We start from the raw sequence: 25,722 nt of genomic DNA on the forward strand, positions 1-25,722 counted from the left end.
AACCTGTAACTGGAGTGGGTGTGATGGTGGTAGGAATGGGGGTGGAGGCATGAGCAGGGGTAGTGTTCCCCTTGGGGTTCTGGGGGGTGGGGATAGTGACAGTGGGTTCTGTGGGGGGGGGTGTCAGCAGAATGCAGGTGAGTGGCGTTGGTGGGGGCGGAAGTGGTGGCAGACATGGCAGTAGGGGTTTTTACCACAATGTCACTTCGGAGGTAAATGTGGCACAGTCCATCATTTCTGGCATTTTCAAGCCAACCATATTTTAACAATAGAAGCTTTCCTATACCACACATGTTCACTATGACATCTCCACTGAATTTTTAAAAGTATATATTTTTTACATGCACACATTATTTAATTGTTACCATATAATGTCATAGCATATTTGTTGACATGGCCATGTTAATATGCCACATGCAAATATTGCATCACTATGGAAGTGGACGAGGAGCTAGTTTGCTACTCCAGAGTAAAGTGAGAAATACAGCAAGGCAAAACTGATGTAGTTTCCAACCAGTGAGTACAATGGGATTAGTTAGAGAGTTTGTCCGAAGAGCTGACAAAAGGGACGATGGGTCTAGTATTTCCTTCTGTGCTAACAGTCCCATGATTCCATTATCAATTCTTTTTCTTTACCTCATTTTTTTTTGTAGATATTTGTTGACGTTTTCTAATATTGGTCAGAATCCCTGACCATGATTGCTTTATTTTTTGAGCCCAAGTCTGAAGGAGCTCCAAAAGTTGGGATTGATTCCCTTTGGAGATTGAACATGATGGGTTTTAAGACATTTTGCACACTTTTAAGCTCACTAAATATTCCTGATTTGGAGATGTCAGTGTTGGACGAGGTGGACAAAGTTAAAAATCACACAACGCCAGGTTATAGTCCAACGGGTTTAACAGGAACCACCTGATGAAGGAGCGTCGCTCTGAAAGCTAGTGCTTCCAATTAAACCTGTTGGACGATAACTGGTGTTGTGTGATTTTTAACGAAATATTCATGTACGAACAAAATGTAAGTGGCGGGCAGGCAGGCAAGAAGTCCTGGCATCCACCAGGGCTATTTTGTCTCCAACAGCCAGGCACAATATTTAGAAGATATTTCAGTCACTGCAACTCATGAACATCATCCTCATTCATGCCTGGAAATGTCAGTGACCAGTCAAAACAGAGGTAGACGTTGATAAATGTAAATCATCCTGATGGCTGTCCAGAAGAGAAGGGAAGTACACAACCCTATGAATGGCAACAAGAGGTCATTTGGAATAACAAAGGCATCCAAGGAAGAGATGGATACAAATAACAGCCCATTTGGTTGTCTTAAGAGAACCTTCCTCTCATGGCAAAAGAATGAATGATTTGCATTGTATGATTACGACTAGAGTGCACTTTCACAAAGATAGTTGAGTGCCAGGCATCTCTGTCAGATGCCTCATGTGCAACCAATGTCTGTCACATCTTGCAGCTTCTGATATAACACTACTGGCACCACAATGAGACTGTTTGTCACACATCTGCCAAGATTCAGAATTGAAACACAAAATGAGTTACAACACTCAGCTTCTTGCATGCCACCAGATTATTGGCTTGTCATCCCAACTCAGAGATCATACACATCTGATAGCCTCTCACCAAATGCTTGCATGGCAAGAGGATACTATACAAATGGTATCCATTTGAAATCAGCTCTATTTACCTGCCACTGTCAGATTTGTTGGTGTCAGGCTATGTGGCTGCCTGTCTTAGGCAGGCTTTGGCCTGGTCATTTTCCATCCCTAACTCTAAGTGTTGATCGACAAGCCAGACTAAACGAGATTTTTCATGGACTGGTCAACATAGAGTGGTTTCATCCTTAATCCTCTAAACATATTTATAATGGAGCCAAATAACAGAAGAGGTTCTCACTCACTGAGCTTGAAGAAAGCAGCTTACACCCTTCGTTATATTTTGGGTGTACATAATATACCTCTTCATCATTTTAACTTGCAAGGTTATACTAGTGAAAGTAATTCCAGTCAGCTGGGGTATTGATGAGCATCTACAATGTACTAATGAAGCATAAAATTCTGGATTAGTGATGCTGGAAGAGCACAGCAGTTCAGGCAGCATCCAAGGAGCAGCGAAATCGACATTTCGAACAAAAGCCCTTAATCAGGAATAAAATGAAGGGCTTTTGCCCGAAACGCGATTTTGCTGCTCCTTGGATGCTGCCTGAACTTTCTGCTCTTCCAGCACCACTAATCCAGAATCTGGTTTCCAGCATCTGCAGTCATTGTTTTTACCTAATGAAGCATAAAAGTCAGGAATGCTGATCTACATGAAATATTCTGCCGATTTTATGGCCAAATTTTAGCCTGTCATTGTGAAACTGAGCTTTCTGATCCAGATAAGACAAAATGTTACCCACTTATCTTGCTAGAATTGTTCATACTCAGCATGGAACTATTACAATATCCATGCCAATAAAACATTCAGACAGTTTTATGGAACATCATAGAAACCAAACCTTTCACAACTTTTTACAGCAATAGCTTCTATATTTCTGCAAGTAAACATTGGTCCCAAGACCTCTATGCCTGCAACTGGGAGAAGGTCATTGTGCAGGTAAGTGGGTGTGCCAGTAAAGTGAGAGATATAGCAGGTGTGTGGGTCAAAGGGGTAAGACAGCAGGTAAATAGGTGATGGGGTAAGGTGGGTGAGGAATAGAGTGACAGGTATGTGGGTCAATGAATAAGAAAACAGCTATGAAGATGAGGGAATAGGGTGGCATGTAATTAGGCATTGGGGTAGAGAGGTAGGTGAATGATGGAGTAAGTTGACAGATGGATTCAAGGTATGATAATATATAGGTGAGGGGTCAGGATGACAGGTGTTCGAGGTGATAGGGTGGCAGATGAGAGAAGGGATACAGATGACAGATGAGTGGATAAAGTAGGGTCGGCTGTTGTGTGGTTTAGATTGGGGTGATATTCATACGAGCATAGAAGGTGTGTGTCAGACATCAGGGTGCAACTGGGTGTCAGTTTGCGGACTGGTGTTCTCATGTCAGGTGTCTGTGGAGTGTGGCAGGTTGTTGGAGAATCGTCATTGCAAACAGATCGAGTGTGCGCATCTGTGTGAGTGACTACACATCAGTTTTATACATTGGTCAGAGTTAGAGTGGGGTTTAATCCCTTTAATTTTTCCTGCTTAACTAATAGGGTCAATAAGTCAGTACTATCCAATTTTTCCAAATCTAAGTTGGAGTTATCGTAACATTCAGAATCAATGTCATTCCTCCTGATGAAAGAATTGTTGAATATGATAATGGTCCAGGACATTCAGCCTTGGACCTTTGGGTGACCATCCTCCAAGTTGGACTTCGGGACAGGCAGCAGAGGAAAGTGGCCGAGCAGAGCCTGATAGCTAAGTTCGGTACCCAAAGGGAGGGCCTAAACCGGGACCTTGGGTTCATGTCACATTACAGGTGATCACCATTGCACTACACACACACGCACAGATATTCCTACCCACACACACACTCTCACATACACATGGACACAGGTACACACAGACACCCACACACACCCTTATAGACACACACACTCCCACACTCACACATGCACCCCCTCACAGACTTAAGACACTCTGCACTCACTACACACACACACACAATTTCTCACACTCACAACCCCCACCCCAGACACACACACACACACACACAGACAAAGACCCACATGCACACATATATTTTGTGGGGTGAATTTGTACTTGCAGAGTTACATTGCACTTTACTCAAAAACTGCACACATTCATGTAGAACTCTGAGCTCAAAAACTGCATGAATTTATGTAAAACTCTGTTATCTCACTTTTTAGATTAGAATCAATCTAAACATCATGGCATAGACAGAGAACACAGGGGGCTAACACCTTCAACACATTGTCTAGCCATCATCATTGTTAACAGCTAACCCGAGAATGCAACTTTTAAAAAAAAGGGTTTTGTGATTTACACATGAAAGAAGTAAAACTATCACTGTCTTCTAACAGATGAAAGGCTTAACAGACAATCAATTCTTCAATGTATAATTACAGTTACATCACACTGCAAATTTTTGCTATAAATTCTATGTTAGGATTGAGCCCTCCACAATCACCTGATGAAGGAGCGTCGCTCCAAAAGCTAGTGTGCTTCCAATTAAACCTGTTGGACTATAACCTGGTGTTGTGTGATTTTTAACTTTGTACACCCCAGTCCAACACCGGCATCTCCAAATCAAAAATGCCCTCAGAGAAGTACCTGCAAATCAATAGCTTCACAATAATTGTAACTGATAAGCAATGGAACCTCGGTTTTTCCAAAGCACATTCCAACAGGAAGGCTGCAGTTGTTTGTGAGATGAAATTAAATTTGCAAAGTAAAAGCTTGTTCTTTAAAGAAATTAATTGGTACTGAATTATTTTTGTCGAATGCAACCACTTGTGCCAGACATCCCGCTGCCTTCCTTCTGTTTGAGATGCCTCCAAATTCTCCACATATCCAAGTATCTTCCACGCTCCTTTTGTCTCATATGTTGGAAATGCTGGTGTTGGACTGGGCTCTAGAAAGTTAAAAATCACACGACACCAGGTTATAGTCCAATAGGTTTAATTGGAAACACTAGCTTTTGGAGCGCTGCTCCTTAATCAGGTGGTTGTGGAGGACACAATTGTAAGACACAGAATTTATAGCAAAAGTTTACAGTGTGATGTAACTGAAATTATACATTGAAAAATACCTTGTTTGTTTGTTAAGTCTCTCATCTGTTAGAATGACCATGATAGTTTCACTTCTTTCATATGTAAATCACAAAACATTTTTTAGAAGTTACATTCGTAGGTTAACTTTAATGATTGGTAAAAACAATGACTGCAGATGCTGGAAACCAGATTCTGGATTAGTGGTGCTGGAAGAGCACAGCAGTTCAGGCAGCATCCAAGGAGCTTCGAAATCGACGTTTCAGGCAAAAGCCCTTCATCAGGAAGGGCTTTTGCCCGAAACGTCGATTTCGAAGCTCCTTGGATGCTGCCTGAACTGCTGTGCTCTTCCAGCACCACTAATCCAGGATTTAACGATTGGTGTCAGCCCAGATAATATGTTGAAAGTGTTAGCTCCTTGTGTTCTGTTGTCTGTGCCATAATGTTTAGACTGATTCTAATCTAAGAAATTAGTTAACAGAGTTTTACATTGATTCGTGCAGTTTTTAAGCAAAGTACAATGTAACTCTGCAAGTACAAATTCATCCTACAACCCCAAGTGCGCATGTGGGTTTTGTGTGTGTGTATATGTGTGTGCGTTTCTGGAGTGTGGGTTGTGAGAGTCTCCGTGAGAAACAGTGTATATATGTGTGTGTATGAGTGTAAAGGGGTCTAAGTCTGTGAGACGTTCATGTGTAAGTGTGGGAGTGTGTGTGTCTGTAGGAGTGTGTGTGTCTAGGGTTGGGGGTTGTCTCACAGACACTCAAAATCCCCCACCCCAGACAGACAGACAGACACAGACACACACACACAAACCCACATGTGCACTTGGGGTTGTAGGATGAATTTGTACTTGCAGAGTTACATTGTACTGTGCTCAAAAACTGCATGAATCCATGTAAGACTCTGTTAACTCATTTTTTAGATTAAGATCAATCTAAATATCATGGTACAGACAACAGAACACAGGGAACTAACACCTTCAACATATTATCTGGGCTGTTAATCTGCGAATGTAACTTCTAAAAAATGTTTTGTGATTTACATATGAAAGAAGTGAAACTACCATGGTCATTCTAACAGATGAGAGACTTAACAAACAATCAAGATATTTTTCAATGTATAATTTCAGTTACATCACACTGTAAACTTTTGCTATAAATTCTGTGTCTTAAAATTCTGTGTCTCCACAACCACCTGATTAAGGAGCAGCGCTCCGAAACCTAGTGCTTTCAATATAACCTGGTGTCGTGTGATTTTTAATTTTGTCTCATATATTCATTTTCCCATTCCAAATCATCAAATGTTAATTCTATCACCATCCTTTCTCTCAAAGCATGTTCTTACTTCGAACCTGCAATTCTAAGTCCTTGTGTCTATATTTTCTAATTCTACTTAACTTTAATATGAATTAACCTATCTTTCATCAATTCTGTCTCTGTCTTAAGCCTTCCATCATCAAACATTGGAAGATGATAGTTCGTTGGGCAGATGCATCTCTGCAAATTATTGCCCCATAATAATGTATTCATTAGCAGACCTAGAATTGTTTCATGGTGACTAATTTGCTAACTTATCAACACCAATGAGTTTAAATATCATATTTTACTTAATTATGACATTTTTCATTTCTTTCTTTCTGGATGATATAATTTAAATACTCTTCCAAACATAATTTATGTGATTTGGCACTCAAATCTACTCATTTTGTTTTGAAGTGCATTGATATTAAATAAATTATCACATAAACACTCCTTATCCATGTTTAAAAGTTTCTGTCGTAAAAGTAAAGAATAACAGATGAGCAGAAGTAGTTCAGGAAAAGTTAGAATGTTGGAATTACTTTGTTCAGAAAATGCTGCAAGTTGATTTTATAATGCACAGATCCTCTTTAGAGCGACTGTGGAGTCCAGAAACAGGCTTTCAGTTTGTCATTAACAATACTTCCCTCCCTGACGAGCTTAATGCATTCTATGTTTGTTTTGGACAGAAGTTCAGTGAAATGATGTCACCTGAAGCAAATGTCTCAGGTGCACCTGTACCCAGAATCATTGACACAAATGTCAGATCAGCCTTCTTGAGGGTGAACCCATGGAAAGCGATTGGCCTGAATGGAGACCTCTGCCCTGCACTCATATCCTGTGCAGAGCAGCTGGTGGGAGTATTCTCGGACATCTTTAACCTCTTCTTACTCTGATCTGAGTTTCCAACTGCTTCAAGACGACCACTATCATCCTGGTACCAAAGAAATATCAGGTAGCGTGCCTTAATGACGCCTTCCCAGTGGATCTGACATCCAGCATTATGAAGGGCTTCAAGAGCACATATAAACTCCAGCCTCCCACATTGCCTTGTTCCATCATAATTCACATACCGTTGTGACAGATCCACAGCAGATAACATCTGCTTGGCCCTACACAAACCCCTGGAATATCTGGATAACAAGGACATCTACGTCAGACTCCTATTATTCACTTTAGCTTTGCCTCCAACACTACAATTCCAACCAAACTCATCTCCAAACTCCGAGACCTTGGACTCTGCTTACCCTCTTCTGCAACTGGATCCTTGACTTCGTGACCCGGAGACCTCCATCAGTAAGGATAGGCAACCAGAACTTCTCCATGATAATCCTCAACACTGATGCCCTACAAGACTTGCTTACTCAGCCCCTTACTATACATCTTATACACTCAGAACTGTGTAGCCAAATTCTGCTCTAACTCCATTTACACATTTGCTGGTGACACCATCATAGTGGGTCGGATCTTAACAACGAGACAGAGCACAAGATAGAAATAGACAGTTTCGTGGCATGGTCTAAAGAAAACCAACTGACTCTCAATGTCAGCAAAATGAAGGAGCTGGTAATTGACTTCTAGGAGTAAAGTGGAAGACATATCCCTGTCTGTATCAATGATGCTGAGGTGAAGGTGATTGAGAGTTTCAAAGTTCCCAGGAGTAAATATCCTGGGATATTTACTCCTCGAAGTTGATGCTATCACCAAGAAAACGCACCAATGCCTCTACTTTCTCAGAAGGCTAAGGAAATCTGGCATGTCTAAAATGACTCACCAAATTTTATGGATGCACCATAAAAGGTGGGGGGGTGGTGGAGGTGACCAAGCTCCGACAGGCCTGGGGTTTCTCTGTGAGCGCCCCTAAGTCGACACCCATTCAATGTATGTCACTCAGATGCGATGTGGGGAGGCATGGCCAAGCACTAACTGGCCTGGGGTTTCTCTGTGAGCGCCCCTACGTCGACACCCACTCGATGTCTGTCACTCAGATGCAACGTGGTAGGGGGGAGGGGGCTCATGGCCAAGCACATTCTTACTTAGAAGTCTGCTCCTCCAGTAAGATTTTTTAAAAATTCACCATTAAGCTGTCACTATTCTGAAAACTGAAAAGCTCCAAATTCTGAAAAACAGCTGGTCCCAAGCATTTCAGATAAAGGATCTTCTACCTGTACTTACATAAAATATGATTTGCCTGGATAACACCCAAACCAATACTTTTCACTGTATTTAGATAATGTGACAATAAATCCAATCACATCAAATCAAATTTGTGACACATGCACTTCTCTGGCCTTGATTCCCTAATCACAGTCAGAACGTCTCCTCATATAACTTAACCTGTTATTTTGGAGTCACTGAAAAGTTATGACGTGTTGTGGTAATAGATCAGTTTACAGGGTCATGATCTGAGGAAGAGTCAGTCAACCTGAAATATTAACCCTGATTTCTCTCCACAGATGCTGCCAGACTACTGAGCTTTTCCAGCAATTTCTGTTTTTGTTATTTTTTTTCATGAATTGTAGTTAGGAAGGAAGCATTGAGATACTTCCAAAACTGCTGCAATCCATGGTACATCCATGGTCAAGTAATATTATCATTAGACTATGAATTCAGAGGACTAGGTACTGATCTGGGGATCTGGATTCAAAATCCACATTCTGCTAACTCAATAAAAATTTGGAATTAAGCATGGAATGATGAGCAAAGTTGTCCATACTTTGGATACTTCAGCATTTTATGCATTAAATACATATTACACCATGCACTCTTTTCAGTGAGACAGACTAAGGAAATTGGTTTGTCGTTCAGCTCAATTTTAATTTTACAAAACTCCTTATGACAAGCACCATTTGAGCATTTCCCAAATCCCATAATATTTAATCTTTAGGGTCATAAAGACAAACAGCATGAAAACAGATGCTTCAGTCCAACTCATGCACACCAAGCAGAAATCCCAATCTTATCTAGTCCCATCTGCCAACATTTGGCCCATATCCCTCTAAAATCTTCCTTTTCATGTACCCGTTTAGATCCCTTTTAAATGTTTTAATTGTATCCGCCTCCACCTTTTACTCTGGCAACCGATTCCATATATGCACCACCCTCTGCATGAAAAGTTACCCCTCACGTCCTTTTTAAATCTTTTCACTCTCACCTTAAACTTATATCTTCTAGTACTGGACTTGCCCACCCTAGGAAAATGACCTTGGCTATTCACCCTATCAATGCCCCTCATGATTTTATAAACCCCCATTCAGTCACCTCCGACAGTCCAGGGTGATTTTGGAGCTGCACCCAATAAGGCAAGTGAAGGGTATTTCATCTTACTCTTGACTTGTGCCTTGTAAATGATGGACAGACTTTGGGGATTCAGAAGGTGTGTTATTTGCCACAATATTCAAAACCTTTGAACTGCTCCTGTAGTCATTGTGTTTATGTGGTGAGTCCAGTTAAATTTCTGGTCAATGATAACCTCCAGGATCTTGATAGTTGGGAATTCAGTAATGATAACACCATTGAACGTAAAGGAGAGGAGATTAGAATGTCCCTTATTGGAGGTGGTCAATGCCTGGCATTTGTGTGGTATGAATGTTACTTGCCACTTGTCAGCTCAATCTTGATAGTGTCCAAATCTTGTTGCTTCAGAATCTGAGGAGATGAGAATGGTGCTGAACATTGTGCAATCATTGGCAAACATCCCCATTTTAACCCTACAATAGACAGAAGATCATTGATAAAGCAGTTGAAGATTGTTGGGCCTAGGACAGTACCTTGAGGAACTCCTGCAGAGATATCTTGGAACTAAGATGAATGACCTCCAACAATCAGAACCACCCTTTTTTGTGCCAGGTATACTCACAGGGCTAGTATCTGTTTGCTCTGAAATGTGGGGTCTCCCATAGTTCTTCTTCATGGGCACCCTGATTAACCAAGTCATCTGCCCTTATGTTCCCAGTTGGGAAACTTGGTGGTGGGCGATAAACTTAATGATGCTGCTTTCGCAGCCTTGGGAAGCTTGGAGAATAAATTTGTCAAAGCGTGCAGACAGTAATGTTTCTCATGTTGTGAGACAAATTCTCTAGCTTCCCACAGTGACACAAGGTCAGTTACACTGTTGCAGACATACATGACCAAGCAGCCTACAGCTGCCTGAATATTCACTTTGTTGGGAAGCTTCAGTGCTAACTCTATTAGGGATTGACCTCAGTGGTTCTCCATATGTATACCACATCCTGTCTTCCAGTGTCCATCCTTCATAACAGAGGATCCATATCCAAATATTCTTACAGGGAGGGTCACTCTCTACTGCTCCCCATGTTCTCTTGAGTCTTGCCCTGTTTTATTTTGGCATAAATTGTACCTTGGGGACATTTGTTGTCACTGCTTGACACTCATAGGGTTCTCTACTATATCTCAAACTGTCAGTAAGGAAGGTGGGCACTTTGGTGTATTTGACTACTATGTGGCCACCCAGTAACATTAGGGTCCAGTGCATTTTGCAGTTTTGGCTAATGGTACCATCTTTAATCCTGCCATCCAGCAAATGTTGAATAGGCCCATGCTCTATCAAATAGTTTGGAAGTTCAAGCTGATAACATAAACAAAATTTTATACCACTCAGAAAACACCAAGCAATTGCTTTGTACACATAGAGTTCCCCTGCTCTCCATTGAAAGAGTCCAGAAAGCATAGGCTACTGATCTGACTTTATTGTGTAATTCTTGGAGAAGTGCTGCTGCCAGTGTGGCACCTTGACTTCGAGGCAGTGCCTTTGTGGCATGGCAACAATGAAAGGTATTGGCGTAACGCCTTTGGTCAAAGACCACAGACCATTCAGAAGGTCTGGGGTGAGATGGATCAAACCACACACTTGGAGCCTCCTCCCTCAGTGAAGACTAGCAGCAAGACCTATAATGGAAGATTGTGCAGCAACCCTAGGAGACCCACGACAAGATCTGCCCTGAACTATGAAACCCACTGTCATGGATGCAAGCCAGCCCTATGTTGGAGAGGAAGGAGATTCCAGTGGTCAGCTTCAGTATGTGATTGTTACAGGTAGTCTCCTTTCTCAGGCAGATAGAGCTAAATAAACAGCAAATAGTGTGAGATTTTGGGAAATACTCACATGATATGTTTTATTCAGGAATATGTCGTTCATAAAATCAAGTTGAAATGCAAACCGAAATCTGTGCCCCTTTGTTCACTTCGCCAACGAATGTTGGATAAAGTGTTTTTAATATATAAACTGGCCGACCTGTGCCAAGCATAGACAACACCATCAGTAGAAAGTAGTATTAGACAAAATATGGAGTTAAAGACAGATAAGTTCCCTGGCCCTGATGCATCCTAGGATCCTAAAAGTGGTGGCTACAGACATTGTGTATGCATTGGTTGTAACTTTCCAAAAATCCCCAGATTCTAGAGAGGTACCAGGAGATTAAAAAATTGCCAAAGTGATAAACCTTTTCAAAAAAGGAGGGTGGGAATAAGTAAGTCACTTTAGGCCAATTAGCCTATGTTGATTGTTGGAAAAATGTTGAAATCAATTATTATGGAAGTAATAGCAGAAAATTTGGAAAAGCAGAGTCAGCATGTTTCATGAAAGGGAAATCATGTCTGACTTATTTATTAGACATGATGTGGAGGTGCCAGTGTTACACTGGGATCAACAAGGTCAGAAGTCACACGACACCAGGTTATAGTGCAACAAGTTTATTTGAAATCACAAGCTTTTGGACTTCACCTGATGAAGTGGCAGCTCTCTGAAAGCTTGTGATTTCAAATAAACCTGTTGGACCAAAACCTGGTGTCGCATGACTTCTGAACTTATATATAAGGGTTTTTCAAGGATACCTAGTGGATAGAGGAGAACCACTAGATGTGTTGCATTTAGACTTGCAGAATGCATTCGACAAAGTATCTCACAAAGAAATTGTCATAAGAACCTATGATGTTGGAGGACGTATATTGCCATGGATAGAGGACTGGTTAATGGACAGGAAATAGTGAGTGAGGATAGGGCATTCTTATTCAGGTTGAAAACCTATAACCATTAGAGTTCCACAGGGATTAATACTAGGACTGCAATTGTTTGGATATCAATGATTTGGATTGAAGAAAATATACTGTTGTCAAATTTGCTGGCATCACTAAATAGGTAGAAAGGTAGTTTGCAAGAAGGATACAAACAATTTACAAACAAATATTGAATGAATATGTAAGTGGGCAAAATGTTGGTAAATAGAATATAATATGGGAAAATGTGAAGTTGTTCATTTTGGAAGGGAGAACAAAAGAGCAGAATATTGTTAAATTGAGAAAAACTTCAGAAAGCTGCAACAAAAAAGGACTCAATGGAGGGGGGAATACTTAAGCACAAAACACAGAAAGCTAGCACATAGGTGGAGCAGGTAATTAGGAAAGCTATTGGAATGTCAGCCCTTATATCAAGAAGGTTGGGTGGGGGGTGAGGAGGGGGTGGTGGGGGGTGATGTTAGAGACCTTGTGCAAGACTTCAAGTGCAACTTCCTCATGAGAAGACAAAGTAGTGCCAGTAAGCAACCATATGGAGGAGAAATCACATCCAGATCCTACAGAAACTTTTAACCCTCACCCCAATGTAACTCTGGACACTCTTGAAGCAGTCAGTCCTTCAATCGCCACCTTTCCTTCCATCTTCAGCTCTGTGGGAGTTCAATCGAAGGAGGATGCATCTGTGTCTGGGCAAGACACACTCAGCATGTTTGGATCTTTGAGACACAAAAGCCCCTTGGACTAGCTAAACAAACCTTTGAGGCAGTGGGCTTCACTGTTGAAAAGGCTCCCCATACCCGAGCTGCAGAGCCAGTGACTGCACTGTGACTGTGGGGTAATAGGGGTAAAACAAAGAAGTCATTTTGGAGGAATGTAGGTGGCAAGGGTGACATGTCAATATGAACAAATGATCACATTGGAAATATTTGTTTACTTTTCATCATCAACTGTGTGTGAGTTTCTGTAAAGCTGCAATGATAGCATTGAAGGTATAGAACATTATCATCCTTAACACTACGCTACGTTCAATGGTCCAAGATTGAAGAGATTAGTTCCCATACTAAGTGTAGATTCTGGGTAAATTGCAGGTGATTACTACTTTGCAAACTAGGCTCCAGATTTCCAGGTAGACAAATACTGCTGTTACATCACAGCCATTAGTGTTATTTAATCACTATCTTGCATGGAATTGATTTGTATTGCTGTATGATATGGTCAAGAATGCAAGGCTCATGATTTGGACTGCACATGGTAGGTTAACGCCAAATGTTCACAATGCTGTTGCATTTGCAGGTGTGTTTTCCCCTATACTGCATACATGTCTGTATTATTATATTTCCCTTTGAAAGGCCTCAATTCATTCAAAAGAATAGCTCCCTCCCTCACAGATTGATGAACTTACCCCACCCTCTCTGAATGTGGTCACAGGCACTTTCATTTCCATTATATGTTTGTTATTCACAGCATGATGAAAGGCTCTCACTCTTAAAAGGTGAGTCTCAGACTCTGCCTTTCCTATGGGTGAATCCCCAAGTTTAACATTTCCTTCTTAATAGTCATTCCCTTTAACATCAGTTGCCTTTTATTTGCCCCAGTCCTTAGCCAACCCCACGATTCCATTTGCCCAATTTACCACTATAACGCCAGTTATTAAACATGCCAGATATGATAATGCATCATCTTCCACATTAAAACCGGGATATCACAGTCTAAGGGAAATAAGGTTAAGTCTAACACACACTCTTCAGAGAAAGCGTGCAATGAACCCTAAAATGCATCCTGATCCAATCCATGACCTAATTGCTTGCCCCGTGCACAAAGTGTCCTTTTTATATAGTCATTAACAGTATAGTCACAGGCCAGGTTCATTATTCATCACTAATTGCCCAGCAGACAATTAAGTGTCAATTACATTGCTGTCAGTCTGCAGTCACATGTAGGCCAGACCAGGTAAGGATGGCTGTTTCCTTTCCTAAAGAACATTAGTGGATCAGATGTTTTTTTTCCTGACAATCGACAATGGTTTCATGGTTTTTGTTAGCCTATTAATTTCTGATATTTCTTGAATTCAAAATCCCCCATCTGCCCTGGGATCCCAGAACATTACCAGAGTCGCTTGCTCAATAGTGTAGTGACAATACCACTAGGTTATCACCTCTCCAAGCTGCAGTGTTCCAATGAGAGGTTCCAGTCTATTCCAAAAGACAGCATGGAAGGACAGAAACGGACTGTAAGTAGGTCAGAGATGAGCCAAGATAACGCAAATAGGCTGGCATGTGTTAAATGCATAAGTCAGTGAATATCAGATGCATGCTGCCACTGCCCATGCCCCATGAAGAATGCCCTGAGACTTTGATGCCAGGTATCCAAGATGAACATCCAGAGGAACAAGCACTGAACTGGAGTCGTCAGGTACCCTTTTGGAATTTCATGTCTGGAATTCTCCATCCACTGTGTTAGAGAATAGGAATAATCATAACAAAGTGGTGGCATTAAGTAATAATGAAGGTGATAACGAACTATAATTCCCATGAATGGGCCTCTCACTGTTGGTTAGTGAGAATTTCCTTTCACCATTCAGGACTTGTTTGGAAAATGGGGCAAGAGCCTCGCTCGACATTTTAATCAATTTCCCAAAATTTCTCATAAAGGGCCTAGGTAAATTCTGACCATTTGGGTGCAATTCTCTTTGTCTATTATCTTTTATTTATCAAAGAGTACTGAGATCCCATTGTGTCGCAGTATTCTTCATTCAACTAATATGAGCATAAATTAACTAAAAGATGAGGTATTCATACATTTACTGTTTATGGAACTTGCTGTGTTAATTGGATTTTAAAATAATTTAATGTGTAACATTTTTACAGCATTTTGAATATGCAATGAGACAAATATAAATGCAAGTTTCTTTTCTTCTCTTTCCATTGTCACCATTGTCTGAATACATCTGGTTAATTGCCTACTTTCCTAAAACACTATTGCAAAGAAAGATGCTTGAATTTCTCAAAGAGATATGCTAACAATTGTCAAAACATTTCTGTGGTGTTGACTTTCCCATTTCCATCTTTTTGAATACAACCATAAGTCAAAATGGACCTCCTAATTTGCAGCCATATTGATGTCATTAAGCAGGTTATGTAGCCATTCACACTGAAAGAGTCCTATGGACTGCAAACCAGGGAATAAAATACTTTTTATTTCTAAATTATATTTTATAGATAGGATTTCTAAAATGAAGGTTTATGTATGCATTAAGAGATAAAGTAGAAATTCAATTACTAACAAAAGAAATTGGGGAATTTTATCACAATGAAGAATTTTAACATTCTACAAGTATTAAATTAGATTTTCAGTGCTAGCGAGGCTGTTCAAGACCACATTTTCAACAGTTTTACAGGAAGACCATAAGTATAAAAAAGCAAATCCTTCACAGTTCACTCAATTCTAATTAATTATTTTCTTTAAGAACTTTAACAGCTCACACGCTGGAGAAACATGGAATCCCTGTTAGCAGCTTCTACATTATTTTCTGTTCACCGTGCAGGCACAGACACCAGACAATGCTGTCTCTTCAAGGCAAGTAATGATGAAGAACACTGATATTTTATTGCCAATTACTACTGCAAAATCTGGCCATTATATCTTCATTATGTTAAGAACATCTCCACTAAGAATAAATCAGACCAATATGCCAATCCTAGGTAGTTTGCTTGATTATTTGCATTATGAAGCAATCAAGCATGCCACTGCACTGTCTATAATTACAGGTTATGCAGAGCAATGAAAGCAAATGATACCCCTGCACATTCTCACTTTCTCTGAACAGTGAGATACGTTGGCAAACCAGACCTTCCTATGATTAGAATACTGTATTGTATGTTGGATATCATTGGATCTATATTATCAGCAATACCACCATTCATGAACAAGTAGGAAGATATAAAATGATCTACGAGATCCAAAAGGTGGATCAATGCTCTTTTCTTTTCTGGTAAACTCTGTAAATATGCACTATGATTTTCCATTGCATCAATTTCTAACATTGGATCTGCTGTTTGTTTTATTTTTGTTTCGGTATTAAATTGCTTGGATTTACTTCTTACCAATTGATTCTGTAAAATAAAGATTAATGGATTGTAATAAATTCCCAAATGTATTTCTTCAATTTAATGTAATATTGTGTGCAGTGCAGGAATTGAATTAAAATGCTCAGTTGGTGATCCTTCAATGCTCTGCTTGTTTATGTCATTGGTGCAACTCTCGATTTAAAAGAAACAGAATTTCCGAACAAAAAGTCTTGGTACTGCAAACATGTGGACAGGTTGCATTATAAACTGAATATGACAATGTCACTCTGCAATTTGAATGTCAGTCTGTCACCCCAATCATGACTTTTGCGCACATGGCACATATAATCTAAGGTGCCCTCTGCAGAGATCTATGAAGCTTCAGAAATCGTGAACACCTTTCATGATAGAACATTAGCTGTTACTCCATTAAAATAGCCCACCCCTCTTAAAAGGGAATTTGGGGATGGAAGAAGTACTGGGAACTGTACTGCAGCTGGAACCGACCCAGGAACAGTGACAAATGGCCGACTAGTGAATAGGACAGGTGCCTGTATGGGAGGTGCTGGCAAAAGATGGATAAAAGAGATGTGCCCTGCATCAACTGGGTGTGATGGGTCAGAGTAAAAGGGATATTGAGGAGTGGGAGTTTGTGGAGTCATAACCCCTTTAGACAGACAATGAGAAGTATCTGACAGATCACAATGGAGATCGATGACAGGAGTTTATACTCAAAGATATGGTTGTAGTGTTGTAATACATTTAAAGATTTTACATAAGTGGTCAGTATCAGTGAAAGCTTCTTTAAATGGTGTGTCCTACCAAATACTCCACTAGCCTCAGTCTCCATTTCATTCATTACAATCTATCGCTTATGTAGTGACAATCTCTATCAATCAGTACTCATGTTCCACATTGAATGATTCACCTCACCTTCTTGCTTAAATTCTTATCACAGTTTCATGCCGCAGTATATCTCTGTACATTCTCACTTTCTCTGAACAGTGAGATACGTTGGCAAACCAGACCTTCCTATGATTAGAATATTGTATTGTATGTTGGATATCATTGGATCTATATTATCAGTAATACCACCATTCATGAACAAGTAGGAAGATATAAAATGCCAGCTATTCAACCATGAAAGCCATATTGTTCAAGCATTTTGCATTGCACTGACTAATGCAGTTCTGTCTCTCTTGCAGAATAAGGTGCAACATTCAAATGGCTGCAGTAGAACTAACCAGAGGGGAACAAGAACAGTTGTATATATTCTAATCCCCATGGTGTAGACAGTACTGACTATAATGCAAGAGTCTTTGTTGAAGTCCTGACCGCTGGTAGTACTGAATCTACTGAGGCGTCTACACATCTAAATTGTTCTCCTAACTGCCCACATCTCCTTCATTCCCCAGTGAAAAGCAACAGATGATTTAACTATGAACATCTCACTTTGTCCTCTTCCCACACCAGAATCCAATCTCATCCTGTTCACAGTTCAGATACTCAAGACTTGCAACAATTTGAGGCAATGGTAGAAAAACAGTGATGATGAAAAGACACCCTCACTTGATTTCACACTTGTAGCTAGCAGTTTAGATGCTGACAATATGCATATTTACAGTGGCAAAGCATTATCTGCATCTGCTCAGATATAAGGCACAAGCACGCGACAACCAGAACACAGGGGGTAAGATGACTGCAAATGCCAGTTTCCCTGGTGGCAAAGGGGCACACAGATTTTCTGCAGAGAAGTAAACTGCAAACTTTGAAGGGCAAGGACACAGCACACAGAAGTAAAAGCAGGAAGTGTTGCAAACACTTAATGTTGAGAAAGAAAGAAAATTAATATTGTAGGACAACTTTCTGTTTTACCACTCTCCATGGGCCATGTCATACACAGAAAGGATCAATAAAGCTATGATCTCAATGAATGCCAGTCCATCACTGTGCATTATACCTGTCCTATTTTTTATTCATTCATGGGTTGTTGACTATTCCTGATGAAGGGCTTTTGCCCAAAACGTCCTGCTCCTCGGATGCTGCCTGAACTGCTGTGCTTTTCCAGTACCACTCTATTTTAAAATCTGGTCTCCAGCATCTGCAGTCCTTGTTTTAACCTGGCCAGCATTGATTTCTCATCCCTAGTCGCCCTTGAGATGGTCATGGTGAGCTGTCTTCATGAACCACTACAGTCCGTGCGCTGTAGAAGGGATTTGCAGGATCTTGCCCAAGTGACAGCGAAGGAATACTGGTGTATTTCCAAGTCAGGGCAGTGAATGGCTTGAAGGAAAACTTGGAGGTGGTGCTGTTCCCATGAATGTGCTGCTCTTGACATTCTACATGGTTGCAATTGGTTATGGTTTTGGAAGGTGCTGACAGAGTGTTGGTGGTGGAGGAAGTGGATGCTTGTAGATGTGATGCCAATCAAGTGGGCTGTTTGGTCCTGCATGGTGTCAAAGCTTCTAGGGTGTTGTTGAAGCTGATTATCCAGGCAAGTAGGGAGTATTCAGTCACAGTCCTGATTTGTATATTATATAAGGTGGACACTTGATTGGAGCCAAGAAGTTATTTACTCACCATAGTAGTCCTGGTCTCTGACCTGCTGTTGTAGCTATTGTGTTTATGTGGTGAATCCAGTTGAGTTTCAGCTCAATAGTAACCTCAGGGTTGTTGATAGTGGGGGATTCGATGATGATAACATCATTGAATGCTACACTTGTGCACAACTAATTATCACAAGTAAAGCAAATGCAAGGAATCTTGTCCATCAGAAATAGCATGAATAAAACACTGTCTACCTCAAACTCTGCACTCTCTTCCAACATCAGCTTCTCCATGCCTGCCCATATCTATGTATCTGGATCGAAAATCACCCCTTTATAATATATTGAATCTCCTATTTGTCTGACTCTTTTGTAATCACCATGAAAATTGTACAATTGAACAAAGGTAAACTGGATTAAGAAGTTTCTATAAATTGCACATTGCAACACATCATCTTTCAATTTATTTGAATGTAATAACTGTTATGTATTCTTTTGATTTCTTTTTGCCACACGATCTGAAAACTTTTGTTGATTTTATTCTCTTCTGTCCAACATTTTAGCTCATTTAAGATTTATTTTGGTATCTTTTTGAGTTTTGATATAAACTTTCTGTTATATTCTTTTGGCCACTCAGAATTACTGTGCTCAGTATAATTGATTGTGTTAATTTAGTTGTTTGTTGCAATTACCTGCATGCATGGAAGTGTCTCTTCTTTATTGGACTAGCCTCTCCAAGAAAGTTATCTCGATTTGGGCCAGTCCTTGAACACAAATGATACAGGACGTTGTTTTTCAACTTTTCTCTGCTGATTCCAAACTATATTCCTGACCCAACTAAGAATCCCGTTACATCATGACTACCCAACCCCTGCCACCAGTCTTCAATCCAATTTGACATGCTGATCAAAATCCCAACTAAGATCCCACCAGAACTAACTACTGACTTGACAACAATCACTTACCTGACCCAACCACCCGGCTGCCACCCAACGTCTCCGCTGACCCCACAACTAGTCCCTGACTTAACCTGTATCTACACCCCCATTCCCAAAGTCTACTTACTGATGACACCCATAGGGAAAATCCAACTATCTTCCACCCACTATTCCCCACAAATGTCTGATTTTATGTGACTCCTAGCTGACTCAGTGCTAACAAACCCCAGTCTAACATTCCTGTTCCCACATCTACCTGCCACCCTGCTTTTACACCCATTCACCACTTTATCCTCTCGCCCACCTTCACTGTATGTCTTCATCATTGAATTCTGAAGAAGTGTCACTGGACCTGAAACTTTAACTCTGATTTCTCTGCACAGATGCTTCCAGACTTGCTGAGCTTTTCCAGCATTTTCTATTTTTATGTCTTTTCTGCAGAGTTCTGATTTGTGAGCAGTAATTTCTGATTTTTGTTGTTTTGAATTATCCTGTAGACACTGGACATATTTAGGGAAGGTGAACTGAAGAAGGCAGTACTCAGGTGTTTCAAGGCAAAAGAATCTCTGAATTTATTTAAATACAAAAAGGTAGGTAAGAATGAAGAAATAAAGGTAATTGCAACAAACAACTAAATTAACACAATCAATTATACTGAGCACAGTAATACTATTAAACATGCTATCTGCTAGATAAAACACTATTAGAACTTAAACCAAGTATTTTAATCATGGCAACTTCAATGAGGTTCCCACCCTTGGGTCCCATGCACTGTCACCATCCACCTTCCCCTCCCTGCGCGCTAGGTTGGAAGCTTTGGGTTATTGGGAGTTTAAGCTCACCACTGGGGAAAACGTGATTTTGAAGTCCAGCAGGCTGGTGCCTGGATGAAGACTTCGGACTGTGTAGGCCTTCAGCCTGGGGGTTGAGTCAGTTGATTCGGTAGGATGCGTAGTAGATCGATTGGATAAGTGCTTGTTTTTTTTAACCTTTTGGTTGGTTTCCAGTCTCAGTTTTCACATCAGGGTGTGTCTGAGGCCTTGTGGTTTTAATTGGGTTGGTGGTTTTCAGATTTTGTCAGTTCTTAAGTCTGCTGGTCATGATCAGTTGCCATTAGTTCCCCTGCTCTTGGGATTCACGACTTGGAACGCCTCCTCAGGAATAGCTGTTTCTGGTGAGATTGGGACTTGCAATTATACTGATTCTAGGTCTCTTATCCTCATTCCAAATCTGTGTTTTGCATTTTGTTTCTGGTATTCCTTTTGAAGTCAATTTGTTTCCTATTAGTTAAGAATATATATGAATGGATTTTGATAGAAGTTGCATTTCTGATATTTCTGGGAATGTATTTCAATTGAAGCTGAATGTTCGGTATGACTGTTAGCACCATAATGTCTGTGTTGTTTAGCCCTGAGCATAAAATTAGTTTCCATCTAGTGTATTAGATTTGGGTGATTGTTCTCTTAGAATGGAGGTGAAAGTTGGAATTCCAGATAGAACAATAGCTCCAGACAGAAAACATTCTGTCTCTGTTGTGTGTTTGTTACAGCCTGAGCCCAGGATTTTGTCCAGTATTTCAGATATTAGAGAAGTCAAGGGTCTTGTCTAGTATTTTAGATTATGGGGATTTTTGTTAATTCTACACCTACCTCACCTACCTGACACCCTACTTATGACCCTCATACCACCTGCTGCCCTAATCCACTTCTGAATCTACACCCTATTCTTTTAAACATTTATCTTCTCCTGTAGCTTCTCAAAAATAGGTTTGGATATTTGACTTCTGCTTAATTGCAGTTACTGTCTTAAAAGGGGATTTAGTTCCAAGGAAACTTTCTGCACTATTTCCTGAGAGGATTCCTGCACACGGTGTGTTTTGCAAGAAACTTAATTGAAAGACACCCAAAAAAGAACAGTTAAATAATGTTTTGTCTGATCTAGGAGCTCAATGTAGAACCCGTTCTTTGTGCCAAATTCTCCAATCCTCTCTAATGCTGCTCACTTTGAGCAATACTTCATACATTTCAACTCCACTGTTCCATCACCTTGTTTGATGCTTAATAAATGTTAACATGTCATTACTGATGGTGGAAAGGGAGTTGTTAGATTGTCCTTCAGTGTAACTTTAATATTTTTCTTGCTAAGTTTTATATAATTTAATAAAAAATGTCCTGCAGACCATCGGAAAAACAAGTACTGATCTTTTCAATAAAAAATGTATTTTCCGTGATTTAAAAATTAACATTTGCTGTCTTAACTCATGCCTGATCAACATCAATGATAACTGAGAAATGATGCTGTATGTGCTGATTTGGAAGTACACTGTACAAGAATAGATTTTCTATTATGTTTAGGCATGTTGAATTCAATGCAATTTTTGTGAGACTCCTTTTTGTTGCTGTTTAGAGTGTGGGATTTTGGAAAATGCTGGACAGCACTTGTGATTGACACTGAGCTGCTGATTTAATTTGTTGAGATATATCTGTTGATATGAGATTTATGCCCCACGTGAAAGAGATTCTTGTCTGTAGGAGTACCACAGGTAGTCTCTACAACTGTTGTCCCTCTCTACATCAATAGAATAAAAGGATTTATTGCATCCTACACCATTTTCATGCTCTCTGTAGTAAGTCTTAGAATTTATATTCAACCCTTTCCACTTGTCTTGAAATATTTTGGAAATATATAATATATAATCTTCTCTTGATTCTACCTTTGATGTCTGAGCTGACACCACTCTGCAGTGAGTACTCTGTATTCAGCGATTACACGTCCAAGGTATAAACTACAAACATGATTGCTCTCACACAGATTTAATCATATTTTTCTTGTAGAAAATTCTACTCTGTGTTATTTCTATGAAGAGTTCAACCCATTTCAAGAGAAATACAGAGAAAACAAAATATTACTTTCTGACAAGATCAGTAAAATTTCATCTGAATCAAAACTAATATTTGCCCTTATAGCTCTTAATTTTCTCAAGTATTGATTTATCCTGTCCATTTTGAATTGGAAAAGTTTTGTTGCAAAAGTTCAAATATTTCTTTCCTCCTGGTCATCCATTCAGTTTGTTGAAGTGATGTCCACTGTTCTGGTGCACTCAATGAAATGGGCACTGAAATAAAAATTAGATTAAGTAAAATGGACTGATGAGAGAAAACCTATTAGAGTAAAATTAGAACGTTGTTAAAATTGTGAAAAGAAAGAGAACCGTAAACTGAACAAAAAGACCTTGGCATTGTGCTCTGTATTGATACATGTCTAGCTACTTTAGAAGTTTAAGAAGATATAAAATAACATCAGGTACACTGCCAGCTACTTCCATTCTCTTCCAGGCTGCAACCCCTGTTCTCCAGGATGCTGAAAGGGCTTAGCCTTCAGATTTGACCAACACAAGCCTTTTGAGCCTGCATTAATCACTGTCAGCTAAACTTGCATTTAGCTCCGCAAGGAATCTGCCATTGGCACTGTTTAAAGCGATAGACATCCATTTTGACATTTGCTGCTCCTAGGTTTGTGGGAATATTTGCCAGCTTTAGAAATATTAGACCTTTATCGATCAACCTCTTTTTTAATCAACCTATTTAGAGGTGTTATTATATACCTGTAAACCCACACCACTTGGCTCAGTGGTAGGGATACAACCGCTGTTCCACAAAAGCCCTATCTGAACTGGGTTCTTTTGTTCCCTCACACTTTCCCTACCCCTCTTTCATCTCTGTTATTGGTGCAGTGTCTTGTGGGCAATGCATGTAATTTATTTATTTATTAGTTGAACAGGTGATTCGGTGATGAGTATTTAAAATGAAAATGAGCTGGGTTCTTCCCAAATGCCTATCTCTCTTCCATCACTATTTCCGTGTTCAGATGTCTTTGGAGAGGAATCACATATTATCCACCAGTAACCTTGAGAGAGATGATCCCTCTGGAGTTGGAGAGCATTATGACACCCACCAAAAGTGTTTTGATTTAGACTCCACATTGTTTACCCTTCCTTTTGATTATTCTTCCTTGCCAGACTACCATTGCCTGTAGTGTTTGTACATTGACATTCGCTAGTTTGAGGATGAGTTTATTTTGAAAGAAACAGCAAGGTACTTTTGCCCCTCCCACAATATTTTTATTTAGTCCTCAGCTAATTTCTCCTTTTTTTCTTGATTCTTGGTGAAGTTACAGTGGTCCTGGTGGGAAATCTTTTCTCCCCTTAAATTGGCTAATTGCTTTATATACATTCTTAGTGAAAGTGATGGCATAGTGGAAATGTCACGAGCATGGGAATGCTGAATAACAGTCTAATATTCTGGAGACACTAGTTCAAAAAACTGTTTCAAATGGTGAATCGATCCTGGGAAACACAAAGGATCAGAAGGTAATTGGTATGCATGTCCACCAATCCCTTAAGGTAGCAGAAGAGGTAGTAAAAGAAGGCATACAAGATATTTGCCTTTATTAGCCAAGGCATAGAATTTCAGAACAGTGAGGTTGTGCTTTAACTGTATAAAACGTTAGTCAGGCCACATCTAGCGTGTTGTATATAGTTCTGGAATTCACATCATGGAAGGGATGTGATAATACTGGAGAGAGTGCAGAGGAAATTTACCATGATGTGGCCTGGATTACAGAATTTTAGTTATGCAGATTGATTTAATTGATGGGTTGTATGGAGAAAAGGACACTTAGGGGGTACATGATGGAAATGTATAAAATTATGTGGTGCGTAGCTATTATAAATAGGAAAAAAATCTTTCCCCTTGGTGGAGAGTTCAACAAGCAGGATGCATGGATATAATGTAAGGGGAAGGAACTTTAGACGGCATAGTCAGGATTTCATTTTCACCCCAGAGGTTGGTGGGAATCTGGAACTCATTGCCTGTAAGGGAGATAGAGGTAGAAACCCTCATAACATTTAAGGGGTGTTTAAATGTTTGCTTATAATGCCAAGGCATGCAAGGTGAAGTGGGAGTCGACATGGGGCACACAAACACAAGATGGCCGCTCAGCCATAAATTGGTCACTGAGCACACAAGATGGCTGCTGAGCCATTACATGGAAAAATACAATAAAGCATACACAGCTACTGCTTGAGGCTAACAGGATACCAGCACAATAGACATAGAACATAGATGATTAGTTTCAGGCAAGTGGGGGAGAGAATACACATCAGTAACGTTTACTGCCAGCCAAAGTGTCTGAGTCCAGCCACCACCTTCAATAGAAATGTTAACTACCTGAGACTGCTTGTATACAAGTGTTAATACATCCGACCTGCAGTAATGGAAACTGATCTTCCTTCTCAGGGAGAACGATTACAACCCCTGAAACTGACAATGATTTTGTAATGTTTTCTGTAAACAAACCATGTTGTACAAAGACTCCATACTTGAACTATTGTACTTCAAAATGTATAAAATATCATGACATGTGCTCCGAGAGTGAGAGGCGGCTCGCAGCTGACAGCCGTGCTGATGAACGTCTCTCTCTCCCTGGAGCTCTGTTTTCTTTGTGAAATAAACTCTGTCATTGAATCCTGATTCTGATTCTGGCTCTGGCACTGGTGATTTTCCATAACAATTGGCACTGCAAGCAGTGTCTCCTATTCCTGGTGCTCTAGTCAAAGGTCACGATCGGGGAGCTGGGGTAAGAGACAGTTTGAATCTGCAAATGGGAAGAGTCAGAACGGGCTAAAGACACAGTTTAAAAAGGTGTACCATTGTAACGTATAACTTTTGCGATAGTACTGAGTTATATATAAGTGCATGCCTGTGGAGCCTAAGTAGAAAAGTGTACTAAGTGGTTTGATAACCTGCTGCTTGTGCTGAAATGACCAGAGGCCAAGGTAGTGCCTGCCTCAAAAACCCTGCTCTAAATTGATTGTTAAGAGGGGTTGCCCCCAACTCCCACCCCACACACACACACATACACACACACACACAACACGATGGTTGGGAATTGAAGCGGTATTTGAGGCGCCAAGGGAACTAGGTATTGTGAAGCATAAGTGGCAAAGTCGTGTAACATTGAACTCTGTAGGGGCGAGCAATGCAGAGTCCAGCTAGAGTCTTGTCAAAGGTTGGGTGCTGTCTATTATTGTGCTTTAAATGGAAGTGGTGAGGAAAAGG

The sequence above is a fragment of the Chiloscyllium plagiosum genome, chromosome 6 (genome assembly GCF_004010195.1).
Source record: "Chiloscyllium plagiosum isolate BGI_BamShark_2017 chromosome 6, ASM401019v2, whole genome shotgun sequence".
Lineage (NCBI taxonomy): Eukaryota > Metazoa > Chordata > Chondrichthyes > Orectolobiformes > Hemiscylliidae > Chiloscyllium > Chiloscyllium plagiosum.